This window comes from Tupaia chinensis, unplaced genomic scaffold (genome assembly GCF_000334495.1).
Source record: "Tupaia chinensis unplaced genomic scaffold, TupChi_1.0 Scaffold000366_1, whole genome shotgun sequence".
Classification (NCBI taxonomy): Eukaryota; Metazoa; Chordata; class Mammalia; order Scandentia; family Tupaiidae; genus Tupaia; species Tupaia belangeri.
The window spans coordinates 1478333-1488944 of NW_006159863.1; the positions used below are offsets into that span (position 1 = coordinate 1478333).

The window sequence follows — 10612 nt, forward strand, 5'->3', positions numbered from 1 at the left end:
GGAAGTCCCGTGATAGAGATGACTGCAAACTGGAGTGGAAAAATGACCGTATTCAAGTGTTAAGGAATTACACATATTAAAATGAAAAGATCAAAGCTAGAGGTGCCTGACTGCTTTGGGGGAATATATTCACCAAAGCATTTGGAATATAGGAAATTTCTTGACAGGAGACTTTCAGTGATTTGGGCTTTTAATGTGATGAGAAGAGTCCTAGCAGCCATGTCTGTCTGAACTCTGGATGGAGACCCTGAAGTCATATTTACCTCTGTTCCTCAAAACTGGAAGAACAAAATTTAGAACAATCTTGACAGGTGGCTACAGGGCTCTGATAAGATAAAATTCAAGAGCGAGACACTGAAACCTGACATTTCGGTTCACTATGAGTTGCACTAGTGACGCCCGATGCGTCAAAGAAAAAAGATCTAGTTGCTATCTGGCCGTGAATGGTTTTCATCGGTTTGTTAAACAGACTGAATGTGTTTACACCAGGGGTGTGTTCCTTAGCCTCACGGATATTATAGCTTTAATATCAAACCGCTGAAGGATAAATGTAATCTTAGTTTTCACTAATTGAAAAATTAATTGAGGTTATTTGACAAACATTTACTTATTAATTTATTTATTGAGAGATTTTTGCTACAGGGCATGTATGCTTGCCAGAAAGACAGAGAGACAGAAAGCGAGAAATCACCACCACCCCCCTGGGGGGATGGCCACACCTCAATCCCTTCTCCTCCATTCTCCTCTTGGGATCTTAGGCATGCATGCACATGTGCCCGGCTTGAATTTTAAGTTGCCAGGTCTGGGACTTGAATCAGTGAGAGTCCAGTGACATAATCATATCTGCAGGTCCCTGACAAATATTTATGAAGCACCTACTGAGTGCTAACCTGTATCTTAAAGATTGGGAGCACACTGCTGAGTGAAAGAGAGGAATTGTTTAAACTAGAATAACTAGAATCAGGTTTTGTTTGTTTGTTTGTTTTGGTTTTTATTTTATTTTTTGCTATAAGGTGTATGTGCTCACCGGAGAAAAAAGAGAGAGAGAAAGTGAAAAAGCAGCCCCCAAGGGGCATAGCCATACCTTAATCCCTTCTTCTCTGTTCTTATCTGAGAATTTTGGACATGCATGCACATGCACCCAGCATGTTTTTCAGGTTGCCAGGTCTGGGACTAGAACCACAAAGCCGGCCATGTCTTGATAGGTTCCAGTTGCCTTGATCACCGAGCCACCGGCTGGCCCATAATCTGTTAAATTTCTTAATAATAAGCTTAATCAGAATTTCTTTAACTTTTTCATTGCCATAACAGCAATGAAAAATGAGAAGTTACAAAAGTATCTTTGAGGCTTTTTCATTTTATTTTTTAAAAAATCTATTTGCATGCCACGCCATGACAAAACAATATAGTATTTATTTTAACATAAAAATAATAGCTTTCCTGAACTGGGAGAAAGATGAGGAATGCAGCAGGGGCCAGACTGTATTGGTACTTTTTGCACCATTTGATATCTTAAAAATTCATTTAAAGCTAAAAATAATAGTTTCAATTACTTACAGACATATGTTACGCTCTTTTCTTTCTTTCTTTCTTTCTTTTTTTTTTTGAGAGGTTTTTTCTATAGGGCTCATGCGTTTGCCAGACAGACAGAGAGAGACAGAGAGATAGAAAGTGAGAAATCACCCCCCATGGGGGATGGCCACACCGCAATCCCTTCTCCTCCATTCTCCTCTCGGGATCTTGGGCACGCACGCACATGCGCCCGGTGTGAGCTTTAAACCACCAGGTCCGTGACGCGAATCACAGTAGACTACGTGGGAGTCCAGCTACATAGCCATTACACTAATTGCTTGCCCCCTGTTATGCTCTTAAACAGGAGGGAAACAGTGAAGTCTTCCAAAACTAATATGTAAATTTAATGCAATTATAATTACAATGCTATTTTTTCCCCATTGGGAAAGATTCATTTAAAATGTATACAGGGGACCCAGTAGTTAGCGTAATGGCTATGTGGCTGGACTCCCACGTAGTCGACTGTGGTTGGAGTCCCGGACCCGGCAGCTTAAACTCACGCTGGTGCGTGTGCGTGCATGCCCAAGATCCCAAGAGGAGAATGGAGGAGAAGGGATTGCGGCATGGCCATCCCCCCCAGGTGGTGATTTCTCACTTTCTGTCTCTCTGTCTCTCTCTCTCTTTCTGGCGAGCACACATGCCCTATAGGAAAAAAAAAACTCTCAAAAGAAAAAAAAATTATACAGAAGAATTAACATCCAAGGATAACCAAGAAAATTTGAAAAGAAAGAGTGAGGGAGATTATCTTCTCAATATAAAATATTGCTTTAAAGCTATGTAATTAAAACAATATATTGCATGTGAATAAAGAAATAAATCAAAAGAATAAAACTAGAAATTCTTAAAACAGATCCAGGTTTATTGGAGGAACTTTACATATGAAAATACAGTATTTCAACTTGGTGGGAATAGGGTGGTTCATTTGGTAAATCATGTCATAATTGGCTCTATGTATACATCTGGAAGAAAATTAAATTAGATCACTACTTCATTCCCCTCCTAAACACACACACACACACACAAATTCCATTTAGATGAAATATCTAGACATAAAAATGCACACAACAGAACACAAGAAAATCAGAATAGCCATCTATTTCTAGCCAGAGGAGACATTTTCTTAAACAGGTGATGAGATCTAGAAAGGTCATGAGATTTAGAAAGCTAAAAAAAATTGCAGTTGCATGAAAATGTTTAAAAACCTCCAAAATAAAGGTAAGAGGGGACTGGACAGTGGCACATGGCAAAATGGGGTACTCTGTGATGTTAACCCACGTGGAAGGTTCTGTGTTTGCATCAAGAGACCTCCCTGAGGGACCAGCAGTTGGCATAATGGCTACATTGCTGGACTCCCACATAGTCGACTGTGGTTTGAGTCCCGGACCGGGTGGCTTAAACTCACACCAGGTGTGTGAGCATGCATACCCAAGATCCCAAGAGGAGAATGGAGGAGAAGGGATTGTGGCATGGCCATTCCCGCTGGGGGTGGGGTGGGGTTGTGATTTCTCTCTTTCTGTCTCTCTGTCTCTCTCTGTCTTTCTGGCGAGCACATGCACCTATAGCAAAAACCTCTTAAAAAAAAAATAAAGAGGCAAATGATAGACTTTTTTTAAAAAAAAAGCATTTAACACACAAAGTGTTATTTCTTAATTAATTAATTAACTAATTAATTAATTAAAATTAGTATTGCTGGCCCTATAGTGCAGTGGTTTAGGAAGCGAGATACCACAGGCCATCCACAGTTTGAATCTCAGTCCCAACAGCTTGAAAAGCACATCATATATGTGTGCGCATGCACACACACCCCAAATCTGATCTGGAAGGAAGAATAGAGGAAAAAGGATAGCAGTGTGACCATGCCCAATTGCAGGGTTTCTTTCTCTCTTTTTCTCTTTCTCACATGTGTATGTGTAATTTGGAAATAATTTTTTTTTTAATTTATGATAGAGCATGGGTACACGTGTGTGAGAATGTGAGAAAGAGTAGAGTAGCCTCCACGGGGTCTGGTCACACCAGTCTTTCAGCCCATCAGGTGCATGTCTGGGGGGGTTTCAGGCTTACTGGGCCAGGGATTTGAACTGCAGTTGCCCTGTGGATTCAGCTTATCTTGAGCAGAGCATTAACACTGTGCCACAGAGCAAGTCCTCTCTCTACTTAAAGAGCTCCTATAAATATGGGAAAAGATGACTGATCATATCAAATGAGCAAACAATATGAATAGGCAAGGCACGGAGGAAATGCTATTTAAAAACAGGTACTTGAAAAATAATAAACAGGGACCAGTAGGTGGCATAGTGGTTACATCTCTGGACTCCCACATGGTCGACTGCATCTATCATTAAGCAAGATAGATGAACATTAAGAACACACCTTCTCTCTCCATTTTTAGTGTGCTATAGGGTATATGCACTCATTGGAGAGAGAAAGTAACCCCTGGTGGGAGGGGTTGGGGAGGGTAATGATGGCCATACCACAATCCCTTTTCCTCCATTCTCCTTTTGGGATTTTGGGCATGCACTCACACGCACCCAGTGTGATTTTCAAACCACTAGGTCCAGGACTTGAACCATGCAGTCGGCCATGTGGGATCCAGTTGCCTTAACCACCACACCACTGCACCTTCTCTTTTATCCAGCAGTCCCAGTTACAGAATCTGACTTGTGTAGAGCAATAAAGGCACCAACAAAATGGGATGCAGGCAGAAGGCTGTTTTGTTGTGGCACTGTTTAGAGTGACAGGAAAGAAGAGTTAGACTGAGGAAGTGACTGAAAAAATAGGTTCAGCCTTACTATAGAATCTTATGTAGCTCTGAGAAGAATGGGTTAAGTCAATGTATGTATTGACTTGGATGGTCATTCATAATATTTTATTAAGTGGACAAGAGTAAATTGTAGATAAATAAGTATCATAACATTTTATCTTTTTTAAAAGATGAAAAATGCACCATCTATTATATGTATTCATTTATTTATACTTGTTTGTATACACACACATTTTAAATATAAACATATGTATATAGATACCAATTGCTTTGGAAGTATGAGATTTAGAGAAGAACTGAAAATAAGACAGAGGAAGGAAGGAATTAAGGAAGGAAAGAAGGATTGATTATTCACTAAACACTAAGTTTCCTCTTGAAATCTTTGAGTAGACCTGGAGCCAGTGGCTTCTGTGTCTCTCGTCTCTCCTGCTCACCATGGCTTGCCCAGTGGCCAGTTTAAACCAATTTAAGAAACATGGTGTGTTAATACAACAGTAAGCAGAAGTGCATTGGAGGCCAGAGAGCTGCCTTTCCACCTGGCCAGCCAAAGCTGGTGTCTTGTGTGAGTTCTGAAAACCACACCAAAGGGACAATGAAAAAAATGGAGCACCCTAAGGGCAGAGATGAGGTGAATGAGGTAACTGGCACCTTCATTCAATGGGAAGGACCTGTAGAACCTGTATGAGGAGGTATTCTTGAGTTGCAACCTTGTTTTTTAGATTTTTTTCCTAGGGCTGTCTTATCAACCCTAGGAGTGGGCAACTTATCATATATTGTCTTAGAAATATGATAGAAGACAAAGAAGTTATAAGGAGGCAGACTTCAGCTCTGGGTAAGCAAAAACCTGCTAACTAAGATTCCTTTGACCATGTCCACTCCCTCTCAGTTTTCTGTAAAATGGGAATAACTCCACACCCTTTCATAATAATACAGTGAACACATAGAAATACAGTGAGGATCAAATGGGGTAAAGTATAAGCCAACAATTTGTAAATGTGAAAGCAGGGGTCCTCAACTTTGGCTGTTCATTAAAACTGCAGGGAGTCAGCAGGTGGCATGGTGATTGAAGTGGCTGAATCTGACACAGCCAACTGCATGGTTCGAGTCCGGGACCTGGCAACTTTAAAATCATGCCAGGCACATATGCGTGCATGCCCAAAATCCCGAGAGAAGGGAGGAGAAGGGACTTTGGTGTGGCAATCCCCACAAAGGATACTTTCTCACTTCCCCTCTTTCTGTGTGTCTCTCTTTCTCTGTGTCTCTTCAGTTCAGTCTCTCCCTGATGAGTGCATGCACCCTATAGCAAATTAAAAGTAAATTAATTAATTAAAAAACAAAACTGCATGGAGTGCTTAAAAATCTAAGCACTCTGACTGCTCCCATGTGAATCCCATCACAGCTTCTGAAGGTGGGACTCAGGCACTCCAGGAGATCTTGTATACCATATCCATGGACGGCTCCACTAGAACCATTGATTTTTTTTTTTTTTGAGAGATTTTTACTATAGGGTATATGTACTCACTGGTGAGACAGAGAGAAACAGAGAGGCAGAAAGTGAGAAATCACCCCTTACTGGGGGAGATAGCCATTCCACAATCCCTGCTTTACTCTCCTCCTGGGATTCTGGGCATCTATGCACATGAACCTGACGTATTTTAAGCCACTGGTCTGGGACTCAAACTGTGGTCAACCATGTGGGAGTCCAGCACCTTAACCACTACACCACCACCTGGCTTGAGAACTATTGATCTAAAATAAATATTAGCTGAACCCTGGGGGGAAGGGGAGGTTGTAAAAAAGTGGGGCTTTCTTTTTTTTAAGTTTATTTATCGATATTTTGTAAGAGTGAGGGACACACACACACACACAGAAAGACAAGTACCCTCAACAAGGCCTCAGACCAAGACCCCCCTACCCTTCCCAGCTAGCCAGATCATGGGCATGCACACGCAGTGCGTACAGGTTGACCAGAGAACCAAACCCACGAACTTCCACGTGGATCCTGCACCCTTCAAGCAACATCTTACAGCGGTGCCACTGAGCTGGTCCATGCAGGCTTGACTTACGGCAGACCTTGGGGCCAGCTATTATTTTTTTTTTTTTAAGGCTCATTATCCTACCAATTGGAGCTGAAGATCAGAGCTGAGTGACTTTGGAGTGAATTTTGGGCCACATCATAGTCAATAGCTTAAGGCTCAGTGAAGAAAGTTTAGGTACTGTTTGTCTAATTATAGGCACCTGATTATCCACTTGGGATTGGCCATCCTCAAGCCTTTTCCCAAAATGATCCTAAGTGGGAAGAGGAAAGAAACCAACTTAGAGGGAACATTTCTGGCCTTTAAAGAGGCCTGGAAAAAGCACTCGTGATAACTCTGCATCTCGTCCTGCGGGCTGATATTAGTGTATATGATTTTCTTATCCATGATTTTACCACGGGCCTGCAGTTGACAAATGCACCCATTAAGTAATCACAGCCTAGAGAGTGGTTCTTAAGGATCGACCACAGAACTCTGGCCTTTTCCATTCCTCACTTGTTCCAGCTATATCTGTGGTAGCTGACTTATCATTCTGGTGGCACTGAGCAGGGTGATAGCTGGGGTCGGGGTGCAGAGCTAGGATTTGCTGCACAGCAATATGGCCCCAAGACTTTTGAGCAGCCAAAGATGGTGGGCAAAGCACAGAGATAAACACAGAAATATAAAGCTCTGACTCCCTCCTTCCCCATGGTCTCCCTTACACCAACCTAAAGTCCTAAACCCAGCTGCTTAAGTCTACAATGGGAGAAAGACGACTGCACAGCAGCACCTGCCAAAACGATGATGCATTCTATATGAATCAGCTGAGTGACTCAGCATCTAGATAAAAGCTTATTTGGAGTGTTTAGGGCAGGGGAGGGGGTTGTCCTGTTCTGCCCTGGGTGGTCAGGCTGCCCCTATCATTGGCAGCTCCTGTGGTGGGCCTGGGGCTTCAAGAGAGGCAAGGTCCAGAAAGCCAAAGGTCAAGGGAGAGTTTAGACCCTGACAAAGTGAGGAGCTACAAGCCCAGAAGTCACCGGGAAAAGCAGACTAACTTGCTTTAAAATACCAGAAGGGTAGTCAGGAGGAGAGGCAGGTTAGATGTGCTCTGTGTAGTCACAGGACAGAACTGGGCTAGAACTTATTGGAAGGTCCTGACTCTATCAACAGCTCTCCTAGAAAACTAGTTGCATGGGAGGTAGTGAGTTCCCAGTCCCGGTGGCATTCAAACACAGGCAGGATAGCCATCTGGAGAGGATGTTGCTGTTGGGGTGGGAATCAAGGAGTGTGTGAGGACTTCACCAGTTGATCTCTAGAATCTACTGTGAATATTATAAAATCTGGGCCATTCGGTTGTGTGGGAGTTAAGATATATGGTCTCACATGGCTGACTGCATGGTTCAAATCCTGGATCTGGTAACACGCTGGGCACGTGTGTGTGTGTGTGTGTGTGTGTGTGCCATAATCCTGAGAGGAGAATGGAGGAGACAGGATTGGAGGTGTGGTCAGCCCCCATTGGAGGGGGAGTGCTTTTCTCACTTTCCTCCTGTCTTTCTGTCAAGCATACACACCCTATAGCAATAAGAAAAAATGAAAGAAAGAAAAACCAATTCCAGTGATTCCTTTGTATGGTGCTTTCAAATTTTATAGTCTTTTCCCTATAGTCTTCTGAATTCTATCTGCTTAGTAGCTAGAGTAATCAAGTAGTCATCCCCAGAGGATCACAGTTGTGCCTGTGAATCACACTATTTTCTCCCAAATGCATTCTGTCTTTCCTCCCTTCTCCCTGACTCCAGGAGCTGACAAAGGCAGAACTTCCTGCCTGACCTCCAATTCTTATAAATACAACAATTGTAAATTTATGCCTCCCTTATCGGATGCGGGGGTGGGGGGAATGCAGAACAGAAGAGTTACAAGGAGCGAGCTCAAAAACAGTTCTTCTGACCTCAGGTGTTGATACGCTAAGGAGGAGGCAGCTGCCACAGAAAATGTAGCTGTTACTGATATTCCTTCTATTCCTTTTTTTTTTTTTTTTTTTTTTAAGGAAATTATGTGGTACCTCTACTTGGGAAAACTCACTCCAAGTTCTTGCTGCATTATGTTTTCTTCTGGGCCGATGCTGTTCTCACGCCTGGCATTGCATCAGGTTAGGGCAAAGGGGACCTCGGAGGTGCTGCATTCCAGATTCCTCTTTGTCCAGAGGGAAGAAACTGAGGCCCGAGGGTGAGGTGATTGGTCCAAGGTCACCCAGTGCCTTGGTGTATGCTGGGACAGTCCTTAGACCTTCCACGCAACAAACGCAGTTTTCCCACTTCTTACAGGCCAAGCAGCTCTCCCTGAGCTGCCTCCCGAAAAGGGGCAGGGGCCTAGCTGTCCAGGACCTTAGACAATGGAGGGCTCCGAGCTGTGCTGGGACAGTCATGAACAGGAAAACTCAGCCCTTGACACAAGCCTCCTTTAGGAAGTGAGCCACCCTAAGGTGAACCTCCCACACCTGCCTGTCTACTTGTTTGACAGCAACCCTCAACCCCTTCCCTCCCTCCTGGTGCTAAGTCTTGTGGGTCTCAACCAGTAACTGTGCCTTCTGAGCGCTGCCAGGGGTGGGGTAGGCATGACAAGAGTTGCTCCCTGCTCTCAGCAGTGGGGACAAGTGGACCCTTCTGGACACATATTGAACAGCAAACTAGCAGGGCCCAGTGCAAAGTGAAAATACAGGGCCCCTGGTACGAAAACTGTAAGAATTCGAAGACTGTGACATAAAAGACTGTGATGCATAAAACCAAGTATGGAGTTGCTTGGGTTCCATATCCATGAAGCCCACCCTGATTGGATGGGGACAACAATTGCTTAAGCTCTTCCAATTCATTCTCTGCTCATTCCCAATCACATTTGGTTTTCTCCCCGCCCTGAGAGTCTTGTGGGGAGCCACCAGGTCAGTGTGATGGCAGGGGGGTGGACGGCATTTCAACACTTCATGTGTCCTCTTCTCTGGCTCCACACCCTCCGTCATTACTTCTGACAACTTAAATGGAACAAGACAATTGAGGAGGATTTGACTTGAAAGACTAACGTTCAAGAGGCCCAAGGAACCGTGAGGCTGTATTCTGGATAGGGCCCCTCCAAGCGCTTAGTGAGTTCTAACCCTGTGGAGAGCGGACTCAGCACGCGAACTCAGACTCATCTCTCTCTCAAGCGCCAATCCAGGCTCTGAGCGCCCCCGGAAGCTGGGGGAAGCAGGCTCTCCCCAGAGCCGCATGGCCATTAGCGGTGCCAATGCGCCCCCCTGCGCCCCTGCCTGGTGCTGCACTGGCCTCCTCCCCGCGCAGGCTTCTAGAAAGCTCCCTGTGCATTCCACGGCATTCTTTGGGCCTGAGTCATGCAGGTTTGCAGCCAGTCCCAGAGGGGGGTGTAGCGAGTAGCGCGCTATAAATAGGGCAGCTCACCGTGCCTACCACCGCGTCACCAGAAGGAGCGCACCGGTGCCGTACACTGCTGACCGGTGAGATGTCCCCCAGTGCAGAGTCGCACCAGGACTGATGGGCGGGCGGGGAGAAGGTGACAGCGTGACAGTTCGTAGTCACAGCTCTGCGCTTTAGGAGCCAGGGGAGTCCGGGAAGAGGGTGGCCAGAGCCCGATCGGTTTTAGCTGAGCCAGGAGCGATCGGTTTTAGCTGAGCCAGGAGCCAAGTCTCTAGGGGGAAGCACGCAGGTTGGAACTCGGGAGTCCCTGGGCGCATTAGCGGCAACCACAATTCTCTGGGGGTAAATAGGACAGGTATGATTATTTCCCTTTTGCAAAGAGGGGGAAATGGACTTGGAGAATGGGCGTGAGTTGCTGCCGGCAGGCACGCACGCAGGTCCTTCTGCATCATCTCCCCTTGAAGGTGGGATCTCTGTTGTGGCTGCCGGCTTGTGTGCTCCAGGCGTCTTGTTTTCTCGGTTGTTCTCTACTTCTCTGGAGAGTGTGATGAGAGGTGCCATGTTGTGGATTTAAGACTATGCAGCATCCACCTAAATTCTACTTTTTCTGCTTCCTGATGCACTCAGGGTGCATCACAGAAGTCAGACGCTCCACCAGTCTTCAGATGTCTGATTTCACCGTCTGATTTCATAGATGGTCATCTGAGGCCTGGAGAGATTCAAGACTACCGTCTCCAACGTTTAGCAGCAAATAAGTATCAGGGTTGGGAACCGAAGCTTCTGACCTTCCAGAATTTCTGGATCTAGTCAAATATGAACCTGATGATGACTATATACATACATAT

The 10612-nt window shown here is 44.9% G+C and overlaps 1 protein-coding gene across 2 annotated transcripts in view; it reads left to right on the forward strand.

Annotated features, from left to right (window-relative positions):
* Positions 1-9690: 9690 nt before the first annotated feature.
* Positions 9691-10612, forward strand: part of CLU (clusterin) — a 20353-nt gene continuing 19431 nt past the window's right edge. Inside the window, exon 1 of one of the 2 annotated variants that reach the window (XM_006153223.3) lies at positions 9691-9847. The gene's annotated coding sequence lies outside the window, so the exon portion shown is untranslated. The remainder of the gene's footprint in view (positions 9848-10612) is intronic. The other variant, XM_006153222.3, reaches the window with a different exon arrangement.